General features: G+C 32.7%; 2 protein-coding genes across 9 annotated transcripts in view; both read left to right on the top strand.

Moving 5' to 3' along the window:
* Window positions 1-6,381, top strand: part of LOC141461423 (uncharacterized) — a 36,500-nt gene extending 30,119 nt beyond the window's left edge. For 5 of the 7 annotated variants that reach the window (XM_074142511.1, XM_074142512.1, XM_074142507.1 and 2 more), the window contains 2 exons: window positions 2,762-2,849; window positions 6,277-6,381. The gene's annotated coding sequence lies outside the window, so the exon portion shown is untranslated. The remainder of the gene's footprint in view (window positions 1-2,761; window positions 2,850-6,276) is intronic. The other 2 variants (XM_074142514.1, XM_074142513.1) reach the window with 1 other exon arrangement.
* Window positions 6,382-9,465: 3,084 nt separating this feature from the next.
* The window catches only part of LOC141461427 (uncharacterized), a 43,738-nt gene continuing 29,066 nt past the window's right edge, over window positions 9,466-24,137 (top strand). Inside the window, exons 1-2 of one of the 2 annotated variants that reach the window (XM_074142533.1) lie at window positions 9,470-9,605; window positions 12,263-12,437. The gene's annotated coding sequence lies outside the window, so the exon portion shown is untranslated. Of the gene's footprint in view, window positions 9,606-12,262; window positions 12,438-24,137 lie in introns of both variants that reach the window. The other variant, XM_074142536.1, reaches the window with a different exon arrangement.

Here is a 24,137-nt window from a genome sequence, read left to right as displayed (position 1 = left end):
AGATAGTCATGCTAGTTAAAAGAAGATTTTTTCCAGATCTTTCAGATATCTCTCTCTTTCTCGTCTTGCAATCTGAACCTCTTAGTACACAGGTGTCCGTGAGTGGGTACTTTATTTTTAAAATGGCTTAACAACAACCATGCGCTTTATTAACCAAGTAATTGTTCTGGCTCATAGTAACAAACTCTAATTTAACTAACACAATTTATATTAGTCCAAGTTATAAAAAACAAAATATATAGAATCATCTTGCCGTCCTGCTAAGGCATATATAACTCAAAGAGTGTTAGATGCAATTTCAGGACTCCGCCCTCTAAGACCAGCCTCTTTGTTTTGTGATGGTGTATGTGATGTGTGCATGCGTACAGGTATCAATTAAGTTTCATATTAATTACAACGCAAGAGAAACTACCATTGGCCAATTTTCTTCGTATGTAGCCTTCCTCTAATATGAAATTACCACTTTCAAAATGTTTTATGGTTGTGACTCTCTGGCTTAACTTTTAATTCTCTACTTTTGTTTTGGTGATCAGAATATCTCAAAAAACAAAAAATACAGAAAGTTTAAAATTTTACTCTATTTAAATATCTACTGAAACGTAACTTAAGTACTACTTAAATCGCATTGCGCGAATGTCATTTGGGTTTATTTCTAGTGTACCAACGTTAAAGGCACTCATGTTCAAAACAAGTTAAAAGTATCATACGATGGTTTCTCACAAATATACACACAAAAAAATCTCTTACTTTAAATAGAACAGAAAACTTTTCTTAAGGAGCTAATTTTTGGGAATAAACTGGCCATTTAATAATGTATAAATTATGTAAAATGTTTTTGTAAGATAGTTGAATGAGGTTGTTTGTAATTTTATTTTACAATTGACTAATTCTGTGCACGTTATAGTGGGCGTTCGCCTATACTCTTACAGTCACTTGGGGATGGCGAGAGAGATAGTGAGTCAGAAGGTGTAGGAGAGAGGAGAGAGAGAATGAAGACTTGAACAAACTGAACAGACCGTGATCTTCTGACCTCCTCTCCCTCCCTCTAGCGCCCTCCTAGAAACACTAGCATGCTATCACATGTGTCACCTCTTGTTCAAACACTACATTTACATCATTTTTATATTTAAGCTAATAATAATTATATGAATAAATTGTTGGCTAGAACTTATTGAAACAATCTGTTCTAGTTACGGTTGAGGTAGTTATGGCGCTATGTTTAAAAATGTTTTTTACTTTATAAGTGTTACAAATATCTTTATAATTATTGCTTAAGAACTTATATATTATATTGTCTTTTGCTAGTGACAGGATGCTCTGCGATCGGATAGAAAAATAAAATCAACTATAAAAATTCCTAGTTCTTTTAGTCTCCTAGTGAAAATAAAATATTTCCGAAATTGTTGCCTCCATATCTCTGTATCGCTTACATAGAAAAAACTACTTAAAAATTTCACAACGAATTTCAATTTTTTTTTATAATGAAAACTTCTGAAATTTCCTTCAATGCCTATGAATTAGTTATTAAGAGGTTTGACACCCTTTCATCACTTATTTTAATTTTGAAAACAAACAAAAAAAATAAAAATAAATAAAACGTAAGGAATCTAGTGGAGTTTGGTGACTGGGAAGTATAGTAATTTAGTTTTCCTCATTGCCTGGAGAAACATCATTTTCTACAACAACCTGGGAATCGTTTTTGTTTTACCCTTACCACTGTTGCAAATCGGCTTATCAGAATTAACAGTTGATTGTTCTGCCTTAAAGCTGTCAATCAGATCCTTGATTTATTTTAGACCTGAGAATCTTCAGTTAAAGTGTTGTGATAACATCAAATTAATGGTGACTATTTTTTAATCGATTTTGTAATCGACGTTATACTACAAGCAACCTAAAGCACACCTCCTTTGTATCCTTTATAGTTGTGCAGTTTAAGGAAAAAGAGAAAGAATGACTGAGGAATCTCATGGGACATTTTACTACAATTTATTATTTGAAAAAGATAGGGAAATTTAAAATAAATTGAAAGTTCCTAGTTTTACTGTGAGCGTTGCGCAACTTCGAGAAAGCTATTGGAAAATGGGTTAGTTTTTGTATTACCATAATATCTCAACATTAAAAATTATCGGAACTTATATATTATCCTCAAATACCGAAAACTCAATCTTGCTTAAAACTCCGTTTTTGTGAAATTGTTATTAAGACTACTTTTGTTGAACTGAAATCTGTAACCTAATAGGGACTTTATCGATGTCAATTTTTAGTCAACTGCAGTTACCCATAAATAACAAGCACTTTTGTTGATAAATTATAAGATATATATATTATTGTTTGAGTGCATTAGAATTTTAATTGCTGTTGGATGTTGTGTATCTGTCTGCAGAAGGAATAGAGCTGCAGAAGAGTGCCCAGACAGGCCAGTCTCTCTCTCTTATTCAAGGCTGACCTGTTAGGGCCTGTTTGTTGCGACCAAAAAAGAAATATAACCAACACCTCCTTCGACATTACTAAATATTTACCTCTGGTTATTTTCAAAATATTTTCTAATTTTTCCTTTCTTGATAAGTAGAAGTACTGAAAGTAGTGCCAAATTTTGTGTTTTAATTGAGAGAAGGGAAGAGAAAAAGCCACTTTTTTTTTTTAGAATCTTAGTGTCGTTGAACAGTATCTCTGCAGTACCCTTAATGGAAAACCTTGTTCAATGATTACAAAAAGTTCAGTGCATTTTCGACCATTTATTTATACAAGGCGATATTTTCAGCATTGGGCACTTAAGTAAGAAGAAAGAAATCTTTTAATAAGTCAAGTTTGCGCTTAATTGTCACAAATACATCTACGAGCTTGATAAGGTAATTATGAAAGAATCAGCAATGGCATTACTTTTTATTTTTAATTAAGTTTAAATGAAATACATTTATCAGAGCTCTGTTTTTCAGATTTTTTTGTTTATTAATTTATTTTGATATTATTAATTTGTGAGAGTGAGGCCTTAAGTTATTAAAAGCCTTTCTGGGGCTCTAAAAACACTTGCAGTATTGGCTTCCATCCTGTAATACTTTATTTGGCCTTCGTAGACAATACTAATAATAATTTTATGAATGATAATGAGTTAGAGTTTGTCTGTGGGTACGCTAACCTCCAGTTGGTGCGCTATCTTAAAACAATTTCTATATTTTGAGCATTTACGACATCAGTGCGTCTTTGTAAGTTGGTGGTGTTGTTAGTCTGTGATACCCTCCAAAACACTGGCTTTCCTGAAGAATTGACTAATTCTTTTTACCTTATTACAAAAAAAACAACACGGGCAAGTTCTGTTCCAGTATTACTGGTGTCTAAAGACAATTACTACGCAGACCCTTTTTAGATCTTTTAGAGAAAAAAACTTCTTTTTTTTTTTACATGGACTAGGGTTTTTCCTGTGCTCTCTCAGTACCAGAAGTTATATTTTAAAGTAGCAATTGCTTCGCAGACAGAAAATAAGAGTTTGTTTCCTTCCTTCCTTTCACTGACTTCACTGGGGCTCAACCCAATAACTGCGTCACAGCTAGAACCATTGGGCATTTTAACACAATCTAGTGTAATGTTTCTTTATATTCCTAAAGCAGGTTTTTTTTTTTTAATGTGCAAACATGTCTGAATCATAACCCACATTGTTAGGATGCTCCATTGCAGTTGGTTGTTCCTTTCTCCAGTTATTATAATAACATAGTAGTACTAGGTTAGTAATGTTATGCTGGGGAATTAATTTCTTGTAAAATTAGAAATTATACAAGGAAAAGAAATGTGCTTCTAAAAATAAAATAACATTTATTTATTAACCTTAGTAGTACACGTTTCTTCTCTTTAATAAGCACAAAGTTTGAGTTCATTGAGTTGAAGAAGGGACACCTGAGTTAATGAAAGAAAGATAGACTTAATAAATGAATGTAAAAAAATAAAATAAATAAATAAATAGATAAACGAGAATGAATAGATAAAAGTATACGTGAGTGGGTATGGTTCCCATGATCTCTGACACAGTACAAGTCAAGTAGGGTACTGCCATAACACAACTATATTTACACTTACACGCTCTGAGATCGTGTGTGTGTCAGAGAGAAGAGAATATATAAATATCTAACTATATATATATATACGGTTTATTAATGGCCAACAGAACATTGTGCTACATTGAAATCTTTCTCTTTGCTTCTTCAAATTATTTCTCTTCTTTGAGTTCTTCAGCGATTCATCTTCTCTTTTGCTACACTGTCTTACCATCTCTTAGATTAAAATACTCACCTTCTCTTAATACATACTTCAAAAAGAAAAAAAAAAGGTTCTCTCATGGAGTTCCCACGCTTAGCCAAGGTAGTAAATATGGTTTATGTGTGTTGACCTCTACTATCAGCTGATCTTTTACAACTTGCTTTAGATTTATAACTATTAAATAAATGAAGAAGGTTAGATTTTTATTTTATTTTTAATTTGTACCTGTCAGTCCTCATTTTTTTTTTGGTTTACAATTAAACAATTTATATGAATGTGTAAGTTCTTAAATATTATCTACATACATATTGCTGATATTTGGAGTGATGTCTGCCAGTCCGTTATTTATTGTTGCTGAGGCTGCAAAGCGCTTGGGACTTTTGCCTCCTAAGTATCTTATTTCTATCCCCCTAAACATCCTGCAACGATCCCTGTTCTGACTTTCGGCTTCAATGCAACGTCGAATACTGACCTTTAACGTCCTTCCTTGATATTTTTGCCTGTAGTAGAAGTATGTTACATGGTCTCCAGCCTCGGTGTGTTCCCCCCGTGTAATCGGCACAGGAAACCTTAACTGCTTTGTTCTTAGATTCTATAAGTACCTTCTAGTGACCGGATTATTCGCTTATTTAAACTCTTAGCCTGTAGATAGCCTCCAAATTTCATCTAAAACCTCTCCAATTCCCTTAGCCTCCTCTTCTTAATAATCTCGTCATTTTATTGAGCAATTCGAGAACATAGAATGATGTGGTGAACATCTACTTAATCCATCAGCTTTTTCGATGATCAATAAGAGTCTAACCATCATTCTCAAGGCAATATGATTTTAGCGACGACTGCATTCTCCTATCAGCTATAAGTTAGCTCTATGTAGCTTATGCCTTTAGAGCTGCCTGAATCTCAGAGAACATTCTTATCTCTGTTATAAGAAAACTCTCGCAGTATACTATTATTTTTAACTTAATTTGGTAGTTGGACGTAAAGCCGGCCTGAAAAAATAGGCATTACTTTACATTGCTATTATTTTTTATAACTTTGCAAAGAAAACGAGCAAAATGCCTTAATGCCACATTTCTGCTCATACCTGCTTGGAACCAGACTCCTACTCCTGACAAACCTGTGGGAATCTGGCTAGAATCATTTATGAAACCATTGATCACATTTTTCTCTGCAAGTTCATTTTGAAACTGACATCCTTTTTAATTTGTTTGACAAACATTGCACCCATAAACTGTTTTACCTTTACAATTCTTTAAATTCCTCTCGAAACTTGCTAATACGATGGGGATGGATAAGATGGGTCTCATAATCATTTTAATTAGCTCGGATGGAGTAATATAGCAAAGAATGTACTTCTTTTATCCCTACTATCCCTTACATTTATCTCTACTCTATTACCTCTCGACTCCCTATAACATTTATTATCAAACCCATTAATTACGTTATATCCTCGGCGCCATTAATGCAGAAATTTTATTGCTCCAATAATATATTTTTTTTTTTTCACAAAACTATTTCAAATTGGATCTTGCATTAAAAGAAAATTTATGGAATCCTATTTAAGTGATACCTTTTTTAAAAATAATAATAATGATAGTACAAAATAAAAAATGAAACGCCTCAGAAATGTTCTCTAGTAAACCATTAAGGGATTTCTTAATGCTTCGATCTGGGTAATTACATAGTTAATAAGAAATTTCAAATATACATACAGGCAGAAATATTAATTTAATTACTATAGATAGAATTTCTTTTTTATTTCACTTAAATTACACTGAATGTAAAACAAATTATCTAAATCCAGACGAGTAACTTCTTGAAATAGACTTTAAGGATAACGGCAGGAATTTATACCGTTACTTATGCCAGTTTAACATTGGTAAGGTTAAAAGTGCATATTTTAATAAGGACTTAAAGGCTAACCTTTTTTTTTTTTTTTGGTACATTCTCAGACCTATTTTTATTACACTCTTTACTTACAATAATTTCCTTTGGTAAATATGTAACCTATAAAATGTGTTTAACTAGGTGTTCGTGAGGTGCTTCTAGCTCCTGCTGCATTTGAAGTTTGAGAGAATACTGCAGTAATAACGAAAATTTATGCAAGTGGTTCCATTTTAAACTGATGATAAGGTAACGCTCCAAGGCTTACTCTAAAAATTACTAAAATCTTTAAAAATGTTTTTAAAAAAACAATATCAATTGACGACACATTTAAAAGTTGACGTCAATAAATGTAATGCGTGGGATAAGATAAGTAGTTTTATTCGCTCTCTTGACTTGCACGGCAATACGGTAATTTCTTCAAACTAACCGAACTCTCAGATTTCTTAAAACTCCCAAAAATACATTTTGTGGACTTAATATCTCAACTTTAGAGAACATTTATGTAACCTTTTTTCAATTTGTTTCGTTTTTACAATTTTCATTGTCGGATTTTACGTGAAATTTTTTGGTTAGAAAAAGTGCTGTCTTATTTTCACCATTTTATAATTTTTCGTATAGGTACTAGGTACTCCTATAATTTTTATGCTTCGAAATTTGATAGACCTTCGTCACACTGAGAAGCTTCCTTCAAAATCTGCTAGACTTCTTATAACAAATACCCGTTTTTATATTAAATTTCGTCTAAATTATTATTTTATACAACTTTTTGCAGTATTTGCCATTCTTTTTTGTTTTACAGAATTATTTCGTCAGTGCGATTGTGCATACTAACTTCTTATATCTTTATATAATAATAACTTGTTTGGCAATTTGAGCTTGCCAAAAATAAATAAATATATTTAAAGGAGAGTTAGGTAAATAGATAATACAGTTATAAAATGTAAATAAGATCGGAATAAAGATAGGATACTAACTACAATTTCCTGTTGTTTACCTAAACTTGAACAAAGAAAAGAATGGAAAAGAGACTAGATAATATCTGGTACAAAAAAGTAATTGTTATGGAAGCATTGTCTTGAAAAATGGAACACTATGGTTACATATGCTAATTTTGTAGCTTCACCCACAGTTTACCTTAATTGTCTAGACAAGAAGAGCAGTTCCTCCCTTAGAACATCTTTCTTATTTTCCCAGCGATTTTCGATGATTATTATTTTTTAAAGAAATAATGACTTAAGGAGTATATATATGTATATATACTTTATTAATAATTGTTCTCCAGCTATTGTAGTGTGTGTGTGGAGGAGGTGGCAAGGATCTCAGCAGATCTTTGAGGCAGATTATACTGAAGTGCACAATTCAGTACTACCTAGCTCAAACATTTGAAATATGGCATTTAGAAAAACAAGATTGTTACATTTTAATCCCCCTATCAATCAATCCCTAATCATCTTTAGATACATCGCGAAAAACTGAAGACAAAAAGTCATTCATTATAATTAACTGAGTACTCTTATATTTATATTCATTTGAATTTATGTTTAGACATAGCAGTGCGGTGAAATTTAGAAGAAGAACGGAGTTAGGGAAACTGAATTGCTTAAGGAATTGTTCTGTTTTTGTTTCTTTTTCTTCGCTCCTGTTAAATATTATCAAAGAAATGAAATATTGAAGATCTGGCGCGAAAGACTTGTGATTCCAGTAAATCTTTTGATTCATTTTATACTTTTTATAAGCGTATAGTTGATTGTTATCGCTTCACACATTAGAGGATCTTAGAATAAAAATCTGGGAATTTGGAAATCTTTCAAGATTGTAAAATCTTTATATCTTACAAACAGCATCAGGTAAACAGATTGTCAAGTGTGATTGTTCTTTTTAACAAACAAATTAAAACGGATATTTTACTTATTCAGCTATTACAGTGTGTGTGTGTGGTCCTAAAATTGTTATTTAATTTGTTTTGGTAAAAGAGGGCGCTAAATTGTTTGCAGTTCTAGATTCGCATATAATGGTTTGTGTTAGTGAATGGCGCTGTGTGAAGTGCAGAGAAATGTAGGACAGCTGTTGTTCAAGATAGGCTGTTTTTGACGCCAACATGTCTGGCCTAGTCCATTTCTTAATCAACATTTGCACGGCCATCGTTTGCCAGAATGTAATAAGCTGTTTTTATTTCAAGTCATCCCGACCGCTCCTTTTTTTTTTTCTTTTTCTTGTAAAAAATGGACACTTTTTATTTAAGCAAGTTTCTGTTTACCATATTTCATGAAGCGGTTTTTCTCACTTTTTTGCTGTTTCTAGCTTTTTAACTGTAAAAAGATTCGAAAATTCAGGGAGAAAGTAAGTGCGAGACATTTGAGCGAGGAGCCCTTACCTTGACCTTACCTTGACTTGACAATAGTTTTGGCCACTACTACAGCTATAAAGCACACATCAAACGTTCAACGAAATTCAGTGTTATAAGAAGCATTTGCTGTTAAATTTTAACTATTGTAAAACGAAAAACTCCTATGAATACCACACCAGATTTTTTTGTTAGTTTCCACAAAACTAGTGAGACATCAACCCGGATCATCCTATTATCTGTAATTTATTTTTTAAAATTCTAGTGGTTTCCTCAACATCGTGTTGAGTTAATGCGGCCAGTTTTTTTGCGCAAATATCCGGCGTTGTATTCTCTATTTGAAGGGAAGATAGAATTGGTGGGGAGAGCCGGTGTGGGGTAATAATAATCGATAGTTAAAGAGCCGCTAAATAACGACCGTACACACACCCAAGACTGTCTTACTAATCTCGGCTCCCTGTTATCTCCTATCTTCTGCCACTACTACACAGGGAGCTCTGCTATGTAATTATTTTCGGCACCGTCGTATAATTTTCCTAGTTCTTCTATATACTTTTTTTTTATTTATTTATCTTCTTTTTTTTTTTTTTTTTGTAAAGTATGTTAGACCGCGCCTCGTTTTTTAAAGACAAAATTTTTATTTACTATAAACGTTTGTTTATTATGCATATTAATATGTATATGATATAAGTGAGAAATATGAATCACCTGATTTTGAGACATTAATTTGCATTCACCTCGTGGCAGGTATTCCCCACGTGTGTAAGAGACTGTCCGCTAATCATGTCATTAATGGAGGTTATACATGTGTGTTCACTGGTTATTGGGATACAGTTTGGTCAAACTATAATATTCTATTGCTTCATCGCTTATCCTACCTGTTATACAATAATATGCAAATTAGGTTTTACATTGAATATGAATTATGAATGCATAATTAAGGTGATTATATGTGCAAAAAGAAGAAAACGGATTTGAATTTATTGATTAAAATTTTTAAATGAAGTGCTTAGTCAATTATTAAATAACGATAATCGGTGACAAGTCAAGTGGCGGACCAAGGAAAAATTGCTTCATCCCTTTCATGTCATTCTTTGCTGTAGTCCCTGGAACATGAGCAAAGATAGTAAGTAAAAGATTGCATTGAAAATAGGGTACTTTACATGGTGAACCTAATCCTATGGCTTGGTGCAAGAAATGCCTATGTCAGAAAAAGGATTACGATTGTACGTCCTCGATTTGGTAACTCAGTTACTACTTTAAAATTGACTTCGGCACTCCTTGCAAAAAAAATTCTGGTGGTTAATATGTATATCAAAACAGATTTTTTACTCATTTTTCCAAAATCTGACATTGGTACTTCTTGCACTAAGTCACAGAATCAATTGCAATGTTTGTATTCAAATTTGTAATTTACAAAATTACTTTAATTTTTAAAAGTTTACATTTTTGTCGAAACGTTTTTGTAGAATAAAAATATTGCTAATACAAACCCTATGATTGCTAAAAACGAGAAAAGTTAGCTACACTCGCATGAGCTATCAAAAAAAAGGCTTGGAGTAGACTGACTTATCAATTGTTATCACGCTACCATCATAATTGAATAGTTCCCAACAATGTTACACTGAACATTGTTTCATTTATACTGAAAAAAAAATTTAGTAATGACCTGTTTTTTTTTAAAATGATTTTTGTATCTATATTTTCTACACTTATATATCACTTATATTTGTAATATATTCACTACCAAGAGCGCTAGAGCCGGCGAACGCACATCTTAAGCAAGTAACACCATTATAAATTTAATCATAAAAAAATATATATATATGTATGTGTGAGTTTATCTGACGGGCCAGTTTATTTCTTAACATTCCAATTATCTGTCAAGAGATCCGCCTTGTTAAACAGGCGGATAATTTCTTATCTCTTTTCAAAGTTTGAACTACTTCCGGTCACTTAAAGCATGTGTAATTTACATCATTCACATGTCTTTACACTGTTATTATCTGGAAGATGGAAAATAACAGCTTACCTGAATACATATCTTACTTCAATCAGTATGTTGGCTATCCACTCCACAAACAAAAAAAATAAAAAATTTGATGCGGAACACCCACACCACTTTCTCATATTGTATTATTAATACTTCCATTGATTAAGTTTTTCTAAAAAGAAATGTATTTGCTAAATGTTAATTGTTGCTAATGAGTTTTGAGAAGTTGTGTTTAGGACATAATATGATTTTTAGACACCTAAAATAACTCCTGTACGTTTTATAAGGTTGCAAGATTGTTCAGCTAGTGAGTTATAAGGTTGTGATACCTGCTTAGATATTAAAGCGCTAAATATTAATAATTTGCAGTCTATGCATCTAGCCTATAAATAAGGGTTGAATAATTTTAGAGGTATTCATTACATCTTATACAGTGGTCAAAAAAAGTATTCATACTTTTATTTTAACTTTAAGTTTTCTTACTTTATCTACTGAACTTTTCTAGGATGACTAATTGTTCAGCACTGAAATCGATGATAGTAACAATGAATTTAATACTATAAACATAAAGAATTGAGTAAAAAGCAGAAAAATAAAACCCTATTGAAAATTCATGGTCTTGTTTGGAGCGAAAAATTCGAAAATTGAAATGTTCTTCCAGAAAAGAGCTCAGAACCAATTTAAAGAAATCTTGGGCAGAAATCACATCTCAAGAGACACTAAACCAGGTGGAATCTATGCCAAGGAGGCTTCAGGCAATAACAAATGCAAAGGGATTGCTTACAAAATATTAGGTCTTTAGTTTTGCGTTAATTATAACATTCAGGCTGAGTGTATGAATACTTATTTTGCATACAATAAATTATTTTTCTTCTTTTTAATTAATACTTTATGTTTATAAAAGAAAATGAGTGCATTAAATTCATTGTTACTATCTTCGATTTCAGTGCTGAAGTAATAGTCATCCTAGAATCAAAAGTTCAGTAGATAAAGTAAGAAAACTTAGTGTATGAATACTTTTTTTGACCACTGTGTATCTTAGAATATATTTAACTCAATGTTTTTCCGAGGAAAATAACATTTAAATAAAAGTGATAACGATTTAAAGAATTTTTATTATGCATTTCAAGTTTGCAGAAAACTTTTGTTGCGGTTGTCCAAAAAAATTCCAAACGACCTCAGTGGTAAAGTTGTATTTTTGATCAACTATTTTATTTACTAAGATGTCCCATGAAAAGCCATAGTTTATTCCATCTTAAAATTGACGGGCGTATCGTCCTTTTACTTAGTTTTGAAATGATATTTTTGGAAAAAAGTTTATTCTTACATTCCCTAACCCAAAAATTAGTTTCACATTGGTTTATCTCTAGAAATTAAAAGTAAGGGTCTTGGGAACGAATTTCGTTCTAACTGCATCTGATCGGGGCTTTTGTCTTTTAAGATTAAACCATAGGATTCTGTTCACGAGATACTAGAACCAAAAGACAGATTATTGTGCTCCACCCATTGTTTAGGTAAAGCCTTTCACTTTCTTTGCAAGTTCAAAATCTTTCACACAATTAGTTTTGGTTATATCCCCTTAGTCTTGTTTTTTTCACAAGTATTCAGTTTACAGAATACTGTTGATGTCAACTTTTTGTGTCATTTATGTGTGGCATGCACTAAACGCTGCTTTCTTATCATAAATTTATCACCTCTAAAGGAAAGCACAAAACTCTTTTGAGTTGGAAGCAACATTATGTTGTATTGTATGTCAAATTTGATTAGTTATTTTAGTTTGTGTGTTATAGAATAAAACTGATGAAGAGTGGAGAGGGCAAGGAAATCCAACTTTAATAATGGCCACTCACCTATATATTCGATAACCTAAAGGAAACCTCAAAAAAGAGAGGGTGGAAGAGGGAAAGGAAGTAAACTAAAAAAAACAAATCAACAGGTGGATGAAATTCCAATTTTATTCAATAGGTGATTTTTGAAAAAAAAATATTTAGTAGCATGACATAATCACCTGCCACAGTTTATTGTAATTTTATTCGGAAGACATAATCAAGTTTCTTTTATTTTGGAAGATGCTGCTATAAGATGGAATTCTACTTCTAGATCTCTAGAAATTTTTTGAGTGCAGAGCGGGTGGCGGAGAAGTCAGCTCATTAAAGTTTGCTCTGTAATTTATGGGCCGCGAGTGGAGATAGCCGTAGAGCTCCGTTATGACGGTCCGTGTGCCACCCAGCTCGATATGACCAACTGTTCAGATATTCCCTATCACCATTTACTTACATTTATATTACCTAAATCTGTTCATACATGATTATATCATTTTGTCTCCTATGTAGGTACTAAAATATCTTATTATTTAAAGAGGGACCTAAAGTAATGTTTACTTAATTTTTCGGTGTTAAAACCCATAATGAGTCGTGATTGCTTTATATATGGATTTGCCTTTATCTAGTCAGTTTTCTTAAAGCCCATTGTACCTTCTATAATTAGGTGGTTATAAATCTAAGTTACAAAATACATATTTTTATAGAACTGCGCTGGCGATCATACATTTTCTCTCCAAATCAGAACTAAGGATTTTTCTTTAATTTATTTTAACCCCGAAAAAGATTGCTTCTGTACCAAGGCATCTTCTTCATAGCTGATCTGGCTCTTCTAGACAATATTGCCGTTCAAGCAATATTCAGGTACAAAAAATGCCCAGCGTTATTTAGTACAAATCGCAACCTCGATTTGAGACCTTTTTAAAACTATTCTTATTAGAAATCTCGAAAATTTGACTTGATTGCGTCTAGTTAAAGGAATAAGAAAAAATAAAATGCTATTTAATAGAATATACAGTATATATTAGAAAATATGAGTAATAGAATATAACTGAAATTATGCGATAAGTTCTGGCTGCTATAGTAAATTGTAAATTTTTAAATAGAATTCGAATTGTTCAAGCAGATGGACTGCTGTCCATGCTTGGTGTAAATATGATTTACTGGTTATAATATTATTTATACATTAATTAAAAATAAAACAATTATTATTATTATAAGAAAAAATCAAAAAGTTTAAATCCAATTGGTAAAAAAGGTGGTCGGACAGCCCCTTAAATGTTTCATTATAGAATCTATTCGTTCTGTAAAGGTTGCAATTTTACATTCCTATTCACCATCAATTCCCACGCATTACGCTTTATTTCTCTCAGTCCACACAAAGAGCAATCATCATTTATATAGATTACCCTTTGGTGGCCCAGTGATTCACTTTCTGCGAACGTTTAGAACAAAGTGTGTGTTGGTCACCAAACTCGTTGTGTGTTAAAGAAAAAAAAAAAAAAATAGCGAATTACGTATCCTTGAGTATGTTATAATCTATATGCCATTCTAAACGGATGTGATAAAAAGCAGACTAATACTGCATATATAGAAATGATGATTCATAACAGTAATTTATTCATTTTATTTAAAGTTATTTGCCTTTAAAGAATTAAAATGAAACAAAGATTTGATAAACATAAAAAAAAAATAACACCCATAAGACTTTCATTTCTGCAGATTACATCTATTTTTTTTTTTTTTCAAACCTACAATTTTTATACTGAAAAGATAAGTAGGTTTGCAATAATTATTGAAATTTATCACGAAGCTTGGGCATCGTCACAATTTCAGCAATCCACTAAAATTAATGTTGGTACGTTATTTCTACGTTCTAATGAATCAATGATTATTAAGAAAATTACAGAAAAGTCGATAAGCCGTTTGATTTATACTATCACATTTCCGTTTAAAAGATATTTTATAACTCTTATTTGACGCAATTTTGATAATCATGTGTGTAAATTATGCAGAATTGTTCAATTTATTAAGAGGACATTTTAGAGGAGAACCCTTCATGGAACCCTAAGAACTAGGTTAAATGAAACTTCTTGAAAAAGAGATCCAATTAAAAGTAATGTTTATTGTTTTTAAAGATTGTAGAAATACTTGAGAAACTATTTTTGAAAAAAAAAAACTTAAAAAAGCTATTTCATAAAGTGCCCAAGCCCACTAATCATTTATCTCATACTTTAGAACTTTATTTATATTTTTAAGAATTCTTAAAATTACTTCAATTTTTTTAATTTGAAAAATGCTTTATTCTTTAAGTATTATGCAGAGGTGGTAAGTACGTTCCAATTGGCATTTCACGGCTACGCTTAACCACCTCTTAATCTTGTCAAATCACACTTTCCACTGAACGATTTTCTTCTAATTTGAAAGTGTAAATTGGTTTTATTTTGGATTTCCATACCTTTTATGTAATACAAGCGAACATTTCACTAAAGACGCAGTCTAGAAGAAGCTGAGATTTTCAGCTCCCCACAGATACATTCCATGATCAATTTTTCCTGGGAAATTGTTACAAGTGAAAGTACTCACTTCACGTTTAATTAGATTTGTATTAATTATTCTAATTAGTAAGATATTGTAGGTTCAATTGAAAACTAAAACATTTTGTATATGTTTTAATGGTAGCTTTGTCTTCATTAACTCCCGTTATTTTGTGTGGAAAAAGTGAAAATTTAAAACCAAAAGATCTACACTTGAAGGATTAATTAATTTTACCCGTCATTTCAGAAATAGTTTCCTATGTATTTCTGCCGGTAGAATGGAAAAAAAAATTATTTAGATTTACTTATGTCTAATCAGGCTTTCGCATTTTTTGGCCAACAACCAGTTTGAACACCTTCAGGTGAATTAAGCGAAGATATATTCTCATTCACGTATCACAGATATGTTAGACCAGAACCCTGGTCGATCTCGATCACTATTAGAAAAAATGAAAAACATGATTTGTGCCTTTAGTTAAAGTGAACCGCCATAAACCATATACATCTGATATATGTATATATGTGATATAAAGTATAAGTTAGGAATAAAGAAATTAGTTTGACACTATTTTAACCAGGATATATGTCTGTATGTTGATAATATAAAAGAGATTTGGTGGTGGGTAAAGCTGTGGTAGAGTTTAATCCAGCCGTAGTGTATTCGTGTGCGAGAGAGAGGTTATTATAAAGGTGGTAGAAGCGATGTGAGAGTGTGTGCGAACTTCAAAGAGTTAGTGCCGCAAGTGACGACCGGTTTCGTCGGTGTGGCTTGGGGAGGTTGAGGTCGCCCTCTGTGGGTCGGCCATGTGAAGTCTATCCCATCGGCGGCTCTACTCTCCCCGCTTCCTCTGTGGTCCTGTTTTTCAGCTCTCTGCTTAGAGGTGCTGCGTAAATTATAGTTGTAAGAGAAGGGGGTTGGTTGGTTAAAAGCCGCGAGATACAAACAACAAGAGAGTGATAATGTGAGAGAGAGGTCCTAAAATAAGGAGCAGAAGTTTGAGAGAACCTGAGATCTGTGTAAATACCTCTCTACTTCTCGCAAAAAAGTGTTGCCGAGTTGAATCCGTTAGTTCAATACTTTTTTCTTGTGTCTGTGTTTAAGGTTGGGACGCCCGGTGGTCGGTCTCTCATTGCTTACTGAAAAATAAAATTTTCCTATCTTTCCCTCTTCAGATAAATGAACTGCCAATTGTTTGTTAAAATAAGACGCATTTTTAACAATAATACTAGCGTGATCAAATTTTAATTCTCAACAGATTAGTTTTAAATTCATATAAAATTGTGCCCGTTGCACTGCAGCACAAATTGGCAACGCGAAGAATTAGGTTCCTTATAATATGCAATATTCCTAAGAACATCTGCTCAATAATGCAGAAGTCAACTAACTTGTAGGTTAACATTCTAAACTTAAAGTAAATTTTTGTATTTTTATAATTTCTGTAGTTATCAAATATCGCAGCATTTTGCATGACATTACAGTCGTAGTTGCAAAAAAAAAAAAGTGTAAAATAATATTATTAAATTAAACATTTTCTGTTTTTTATTGAATGTTGCAGTGCTTTCCAGTTAAATTCTTAAAGAGAAAAACAATAGATGAAAACACTTGCATGCACTTAATGCAGAGAGAATAAAGCGTAGGTCTCCACTAACCAGTCAGAACTTAATACAAAAAAATACCGAAACATTTGCATAGAATGGGTAGTGGATTCAGTGGATAGCGTTCATGCTAGGGTATGTGTGAGAAAGTTAGATGAGGCAGGTTTGTATGAATGTATATAAATATATTATGCTAGTGCTTTCGCAAGCTGGACAGCGGCTTACTTGTTGTTTTTCAACTTCATGGGATCCTCTGTCACTGTGTTTCCCGCAGCTAAAGTGAGGCTTTGAAAATTGCCGCACAATCAGCTATTCTTATCTAATAAAACCAATTCTTTATGCCCATAGCACTGAGTTAGAAATTGTTCATACATCCATTGAATACTAAATAATTCTATTCAATCTTATCTTCATTTAAAAATAATCGGTTGTATTTATTATTTATATCTTATCCGCTAAGAGGGAGCTAGCATTAAGAGCTATGAAATTTTTTTTTCACGGATTTATAGGAGTTCTCTTTTTAGGAGGAATGCAAGATGGGATTTGATTTTCTTAATTTCATTGAAGAGTTTAAACCACTTTAAGTGGAGTGTGTGTCTGTAAACTTATTAATCTAACTGTTCGAATAAAAAGCCATGACGATAGTTTTTAATTTATTTTTAAGATAATTGATCTTAGAAGGTTCCGGACCTTTTTTTCATATAACTAAAATATTCGAGATTGACGAGTACCAGCCTACTTTTGACAGTAATTGATAAATACCAATGATGCGCTAGATGTTCTTCATTCAGAACCGTTGTAACATCAAGCAAATTGCTCTGAGTGTAAAGTGAGTGAAATCAAATTTAATTCGAAGTTTAACGCTGACAGTAAAACATCATATAAACAGTAGAAAGGGGCCGCGGAATATTATTTCGTCTCTTCTAACGGTCACGTTCTCCAGAAGATTTGCCCGGCTCTTACTTCTTGCCCTTGTTGTTGTGTTTCTCCTCTTCGTCAGCGTGTACTGACTTGAAAGGAAGTTATACGGTCACTTTGAAGTCGACAAGCCGCCCCTTTATAGCTTGTTTGCTAGCCTCAAACTTTTTAACGCCTTATGCAACCAATCTTAGACTTTCATAAGCAGTTACGAATGTATATTTTACGTTCAGTTGTGAATTTTTTTAGGTTGAATGTAGTTGTACAATTATTTATTGTTTTAATTTTAACTAAAAATATTTTCTTTGACGTAAGAAAATTGATTTTTTTAATGAAATAGTTGTAAAGTGATATCTCTTTCTTATTTCAAAGCAAAGAAAGTAGATTTAATAAAATTTGTTGTTTTCTAATTCGTCCAGGAAATAATAATCTTGTACTGAAGATGTATACTTTCAGAAAAAGAAAAGGTTGGGTACAAAAATGATTTACCAAAGGATCTTAATATGCTAAGGTCAAAAATATTTTTCCCGATGTAACTTATGTTTATAAAAAAAAAATTATTGAAACCGATTAAGTTGAAGAAATAAGATTTTTGAAAAAGAATGGGGGAGACCCGAATTGAATGTAGTAGAAACACCATTATTTTTTAGATAAACAAGGAAGGTATTGCTTTACTCTGCCGCAGTAACTCATATGACGTACAGTGTACAGTGTATTACATTTACATAAGATATATCCTTACTTTTACAACCATTCTAAAATTTTTGTTCTAGATTGTTAATTTGAGATTCTAAGAGTGCGGGATCCCTCTCGCGGGATGATGCCGTCTCATGAACCTATGGAGGCAAACATTATTTTAAGCTGAGTGACCTAATTACACTTAATTTTGCTTAAAGGAAAGAATGAGAAACGTTATAGCCAATGCGAGGTAGTCGTGTTGCGGGCATCTCCATTATTTTAATTGTCATTCTAATCATATTTGTTAACACTTGGTGTTGAGAGCAAGGCTTTGCAAAACTCTTGCAAAAATGGCAAGGCAATAAAAATTAAAAGGGGAAAAATATTTGATTAAATAGATTATCTAATGGTTATAGATATGTAAACTATGCTTGAAAGAAAATTCACATGACTGTTTCTAAATCAATATTCCATTTTATTTCTTTATTCCACCAGGAATTTGGAAAATATTATTTCGATCTATCTGCAATACAGAGGTGTTCCTTAGAAGAAGTTATGCCGTATCGGAGAATATGCTTCCTCCTCAGATTGCTCAAACAGTATGACCACGCCTACGATACTGCGTACATCGTACTGAGAAGATTAGGTTAGATAAAGCTTAACTTTGCATTTGATTTAAAATTAAAATCTATTCTTGGATAAATGTTGCAAAGTTATGGGAGACCTTTATAAAGGTGCAAGCAACACTTCTTGGTTAAATAAAATGGACTACAATAGTTTTAAATTTTGTTTTTCAATTCGGTAGAAATATACTTGAATAATGATAATTATATAATGAATTTATATACATTATGGGTTTTCTATCTTTTGCTTGAGTAGTCATCTGTACTAGAAGACTGTTGTATCCCCAAACACAGTAACCAGTTTCAGCAAGGAATTAGTAAACTTGATTTCTATTTCGCCCAGTTATCTTACTTCTTTAACCAATATTTAACGCTTCATTGCTTTCTTCCAGAAATAAAATTATCCACATTCGTAATAATAGTGTGCTGGATGATTAATTTATAAAGATTATTGTCTATCATTATCTATTTATTGTCATTCACTCTTTTTGTGTTTCTGTTTTTAGTACTAAATGCTCGTGTATTAATATTAAAATGTTATGTTCTCGAATTGTTGAAATGCATTTTAAAGAAAATTAAAAATCAAACTTCTACAAAATAGCATTTCTGTTCATTGATTTACTGTAATCATGTTTGTTAGATTTCCAGCTTTTATCCAAATAGAATTTTAAGTTTTTTGCGAGTTTGCTTTCTTAATTATTTCTAATTCTAATAAAGAAAAAATGATTCTTTTTCCAATGATTATTAAAATAAGAAAAATAAAAGCAATTCCTCTGTAGTTGTTATTCACGGAAATAAATGTTAACAAGTATGTTATAAGCTACAAGTGTTAATGTGTTTTTTGTTAAGACAAAGTATGTGTGACACTGTTTCTAACTACTTTATGAACTGTGTCTAGATAATTACTGTTATTGTAGATATTAATAGAAAGTGTCTGTTAGTTTATATGTGCGTGAGTCTGAGTATATTTTATATATTGCATCAAGCTTACAGCACACTAAGGCTACTAGTCCAGAATATACATCACATGCCAGGCTTCATCTTCACGTTAACCTACACATGTGATCGTATCTGTCAAATAGTCAATAACATTGTAATGTATGGAAAGATTAGTTTACTAGAACTTAAAACGTTAAATGAAAATGTAAATGGAATCCGCCAAGTCATTACATGAAATTAAAGGACCATTTTCTCTCTTTTAGATGCTTAATTAATTTTTTTGAGAATTAGGAGTTATAAAAGAACTCAATAATAGAATTTGTGACTTTTTCTTACTTATTGTCTTTCTCTTCTTCTTTGGAGTATCGAGATTTGTAGAAGTTCCGCCATGCGTATCCATGCTATTGATATAGGCTGATGCTAATAGCAGAACCTCATACTTGCATTCTACTTTGGTTTTCCTTTCGCAGCTAATAGTAAAGTTTCGGCCGAAGTGCGACTCAACCAAAAGTTACTTAACAATTTATCGAGTATTTCTTAAAGAAGGTACAATGATTTTTTTTTTAATTCGCATACTATATACTCATACTTGCTATGGGACTTAGTACATTTCTATAATTCCTATATTAATTTTAGCATCTTTCTCAATTTGGGATTGAGTTGTTTATGCAATAAAAAATTTCTAGAATTTGGAACTTTGGTAGAGAATGTATGAGGGGTCTTTTTTGTTCTTTTTTTTTTTGTTACAAGTTTTGTGGCAGTAGATATAGATTTTGAGATAATGGACTGTCCTTGTGTATTTGTGATCGTGAACAGATTATCTTGAAAATTTAAGTTTGCTAAATGTTAAAACATTCGTTTAAATGTCGTTGCTTCTGATACTGCCCTAAAAATACCATTCCTATTGTGTTTATCTTTCGATGGTTCTCTGAAAGATTGTCCCAAGTCTTTGCAAATTAGAACTCATTTCTCTCTACACAGAAAATCAATTGTTTTCATTTAGTATCTTTGATGAGAGCTGAACTCCACAAAGGCTGGATGTGATATCCACTGTTTGGAAATTATGTTTGCCTATAAGTATTTCTAATAAATTAACGAAATCTTTTGTTGGAAGCCTGGTACCTCATCCAAAAAACAATCTTCGAACTTTTTAGATTAACCTATAAGGATTCTATTGATCTACCTAGTTGCTTATAACAACATTCAAAATAATTTATATAATACTTTAATAAAAATAAAATAAATAAAAAATGTTGACTCAAAATATTCGCTAAAATGGCAATCAATATCATGCTTTGTGTTCTTTAGCAGATTATAATAAGTTCTGTGTCGCATTAAGTGAACCAATATAGGCGTCTGTCTGTATATGTGTTGGTTCTGTTCCTCGTTTTACTTCTCTTTGTGAGTGTGTGTGTTTTTATTTAATCTATAGTTGTTATTAGTTGACAGTTTTCAACTTGGTGATTGCTTGGAACCAAAAACGGTTTCCTACATCTAAAACTGGCCCTGAGGCACATGGCTAGGGATCCCTCGTGTGCGCCAGCTTCTTCTAATGAGGTTGGGCTACAGCGTGCGTCGTAAGACAGAGAGGGAGGTGTGGCCCCGTGGGCTGTATAATGAATGGACCGCCTCGGGACAAGGTCTCACTCTCCTCTTCTCTTCACTGATTCTTTATCCTTCTTCCTACTTCTTCCTGTTCTCTTCATGTTCTAATACCTCTTCTTGTCGGACTCTCTACAAAGATAAGGGATCTCCCAAGTGGAATAACCTATCTCCTTCTTGCTCTTTTATTTTATACTTTCTCACTCTTCCTCCACTCCTTTTACAGGCGCACACACAAGCACGGACTGTTGGTTTGTGGTCCCTGATATACCTCTCCCGCTGAGACCAACACAATCTCCCCCTTGAAAACACCTGACTCTACCGCAACCATTTATAAATGTTTTATAAGGTTTGAAAGTAGGATGAGAGAGAGATGGAAACAAGGTTTGTCTATAGATACTGAATAATAATAATAAAAAAACAACGTTCTTTATTATTCATGATTAAGAAAGGAGAATAAAAACAAGACGATGTGGTACACTTCTATAGTAACACCATGTCTGTCTATAGATTAGTTCGAAACATGCTAGTTTTTAACTTATGACGGTTGTAAACTTCCAATATTTTTTTATTTTCTTTAAATGTAAATTCATATCGAAGTTGTGTGAGAACCGTTAAAGTTTTTTCTTTTTTTTTTTTAAATATCGGTAATATTTTGTATAATTGAAAAATAATAAAATATGTGATCAGAGCATTGAGGGTAGGAAATAGTAAATTGCATCCTACTCAACTAAAATGGGTTTTATTTATAGTGAAGCTGCATTTCTAAGCGGAACTTGCAAGCCATTTGCAGCGAGGTATGGTGATGGAATTTCCGATGCTTCAATCGCTTTCCTACTTCTAGCAAGAGTTAGTGGCGTAGAAACAGGACCCCATAACTGGGCACTAAAATAAAATATATAAATAAATATATATGATTGTCTGGTTCAACAAGACCCTCAAATGCAGACGTCATACCACTAACATTATTATATATATATATATATATATATATATATATATATATATATATATATATTGTTAGAGGCACATCAATATCTGAGGTCATTGGCGATCGGAGCTGCGGTCCCAGGAAAGTGTTCTCTTGTACCACACTGCCGTGTGTTCTCACAGATTAGGTTCGCAGCCCCTGAATAATCATAAACTGTGAGCTGTAACAAGCTCCTAGGAAGAGAAAATCTAGAATCGAACCCAGGTTCTCCGCAAAGAAATCCAGGACGCTGACCGCTGATGCGGGGAATCTTCTTCAACAATTTTTTGTTTTAACATTGTTCTCAAAGTACAATTCTTGCGTCTTATACACTCAACTAAATGGATACCTACTTTTCGCATTTTTTATTAAATTTATTGTCCAAACGGAGAGAACTAAGTCTTATTCCTCTGAAGTATCATTCGTCTAAAGCTCGAATAGGCGATAGTAATAGCTGCTACAGGAATAAAACGAAAAATTCAAAACGATAATTATGAATGTTAACATGTTTTTCAAAAGAGAAGAAATCTGAGGAGTGGACATTAAAAAAAAAAGCGGCGCATTGGAAGAGGTCCCGACGGAAATTAAGAGATAACCTTCAAGTCGGGATACAGGGGGAGACGCTTGAACTGTCTTGGAGGTGGCCACATTGGTCTGCAATAACGAGCAGATTTCCACTGCTAAGTGTGGTGAGAGCGCGCGCGGGACACGCTAAATAGATGGCTATAAGATTTGATTAGGGTTGTCATGGTGAGGTGAGGAAGCCTGCTTACATAATAATTAGTGCGCTATTTCTGGGCATGTGTCGGCTATGTAGAACAGGGTCGACAGTGGAGCGGGGTACCACTCCACCAGGTCGACCTTGTCGACTATGTGCCTCCACGGCTCTCGCTCAAGGTCACCTTTCTTCTTCTCCTTCCTCTCTGCACTATCTTCTCGCAGCAGCTATGTCCTCTTCTTCAAAGTGATACCTCTGCTCACCACAAAGAGGATACCATTCATCACAAATTATGCTACAACTATAAACTTTGGTTATCTTAGACGCCAGCAAGCGTGTTTTCTTTATTGCCTTTCTTAATTATATTTTCTATCAGTTCCCTCTTTGTGTATATAGAATTAACTTTAAAACTAAATGGTGATTTATTGAACTGGGGAAGTGAAATAAAAAATTGCGTCCTCACATACTTAAGTTTAGGTTCGCCGCACCTGAAAAATCATTGCATTTATGGATAGAATAATTATTTTACCTAGAAATCAAGAAAGTTTGTATATGAAACATTTTTCAAAAGATTCTGGATATCTCCTATGTTTGTTTACAAATACTTCCAATATTCCGAATATATAAAGCAACCAACTCAAACTACTCCTGCTACCTCTTCTTAAACCAACTCAGTCACAAAAATGATGAGAGATGTTTAGATTCAGTGAGTACTGGTTAGTTATACCTGGGAGTTAAGAATTATGTGTAAAATTATAAAGAAATAAGAATTTTGGTACAATCACTAAATAATTTATGATTAGGTGTATAATTTAAAATTTTATATATTTTAATCAAAGATGCTTATGTTTGTTTGTTTTTTGTGAAGGATAAAACTTTTTAAGAAATGCGTATTCTATTATGATACTGCAAAAGCGGTAGCATTTATTAAAACCTCTTTTATTAATACAACATTAATCACGTATTAGTTTAAAGTCAGCGGCTCTTATGGTGTGTCACCTCAAAAGAGAGTATGTGACGTTGAAAAGATATACCGCCGCGGCGGCCCAATGTTGTCCGGACTAGGACCGCTCTTTGCTGGACTGATCACAAAAGGAGTTGCCGACATTCAGACCTTTTTCATAGTACTACCACACTTGGGAACCTTAACTTTTTTTTTATATATCTTGTTTCGCTTATTCCTTTGTATTTATATATACGGCTTGGTCCTTCTCTGTGCGTGTAGGTACGTAGTTAAGCTCTGGCTATCTTAAACTTGAAGGTT

This window comes from Rhodnius prolixus, unplaced genomic scaffold (assembly GCF_049639745.1).
Source record: "Rhodnius prolixus isolate KJV_2025 unplaced genomic scaffold, Rpr scaffold_6, whole genome shotgun sequence".
In the NCBI taxonomy this organism is placed as follows: Eukaryota; Metazoa; Arthropoda; class Insecta; order Hemiptera; family Reduviidae; genus Rhodnius; species Rhodnius prolixus.
The sequence above is the reverse complement of the archived record's forward strand: the minus strand, read 5'-3'. Positions and strand labels throughout refer to the sequence as shown.